Below are 1,563 nucleotides of genomic sequence, written 5' to 3' on the forward strand. Positions count from 1 at the left end.
TGTGCCCAAGTTAATCCAAAGGGGAAGATAGAAGAACCTAGGCATAGAGAAAGAGAAACATCCGGGGGACCACTAGCAAGTAGATTTCACTGAGGTAACCCCAACTGTGGGGGGCTACAAATACTTACTCATTTTTATAGACTTCTTTTCAGGATGGGCCTTCCCCACCAGGAAACTGCCTTAGTAGTTACTAAGAAACTACTACAAGAAATTCTCCCTCGTTTGGTCTCCCTGGAACTTTAGGGTCGGATGACGGGCCAGCCTTCGTAGCAAAGGTATCACAGCAATTGGCTAGCTACCCAAATTTGCGACGGAAACTCCACTGTGCCTACCAGCCCCAAAGTTCCGGCCAAGTAGAGCGAATGAATCAGACCCTAAAAGAGACATTAGTCAAGTTAGGATTAGAAACTGGTGGGACCTGGGTAGAACTTCGCCCCTTTGCCCTTCTCCAAGCCAGGTGTACTCCATATATTAATAGATTCACCACATTTGAAATTTTGTTTGGAAAACCCCCACCTTTAGTACCTAAAATAGAAGACGAGAAAAAGGCAGAACTGCATAACCTTGTCTTACTTAAGTCTTTACAGGCCCTTCAAAGTATACAGAAGGAGATTTGGTCCCAGGTTCGTGCTATTCACTCAGCTCCGGAGGACGGACTTCCCCACCAGTTTCAGCCTGGGGACTCTGTGTGGATTTGGAAGTTCACTTCCAAAGGACTAGAACCCAAATAGAAAGGACCTTTCACTGTCGACCTGATGACGCCCACTGCAGTTAAAGTAGACGGCATCCCATCATGGATTCATCACTCCCACGTGAAGGCAGCACGAGAGTGGACAGCTCGGGAAGACGGGCCCTTAAGACTAAGACTCAAGCGTACATAAGTCTAACCCTCTGTTTCTTCCTTTTTTCCTCTTTAGCCCAGGCATTCGACCAGCCACAACCAAAACCAGAAGGAGCATTAATAACTTTGCTAACGACAATACACAAGGTCTTAAATAAGACTACCCCAGACATAGGGCAAGATTGCTGGTTGTGCCTAAACCCAAAACACCCTTACTATGTCAGGGTAGAAACTCCCCTAAACTTAACTGAGCTCAGCAGGCTAGAACTTCAAGTCGATTCACTAGCAGAAGTAGTCCTTCAGAATAGAAGAGGTTTATTAAGTTTATTATTCTTAGAACAAGATAGATTATGTATGGCTCTAGGTGAAACCTGTTGCTTATTATTCTTAGAACAAGATAGATTATGTATGGCTCTAGGTGAAACCTGTTGCTTCTATGCCAATAACTCTGGAATAATTAGAAAAAGATTACGACTAGTACAGAGAAATTTAGATGCCAGGGAAAAACAGAGACTAAAATCAAATAACTGGTTTCACAGGATGTTCAATTGGTCACCATGGCTAACAACCCTTCTATCTGCTGTAGCTGGACCTTTAATCCTCCTCCTCCTCTTGTTAACTTTTAGCTCATGTTTCCTCGATTTCTTGTTTACATATATAAGGAAGAAAATTAATTCTATCAGACTTTTAGTATTACAAAATAGAGGCTATGAGCAAATTCC

The sequence above is a fragment of the Pteropus vampyrus genome, unplaced genomic scaffold, assembly GCF_000151845.1.
Source record: "Pteropus vampyrus isolate Shadow unplaced genomic scaffold, Pvam_2.0 Scaffold292, whole genome shotgun sequence".
In the NCBI taxonomy this organism is placed as follows: Eukaryota; Metazoa; Chordata; class Mammalia; order Chiroptera; family Pteropodidae; genus Pteropus; species Pteropus vampyrus.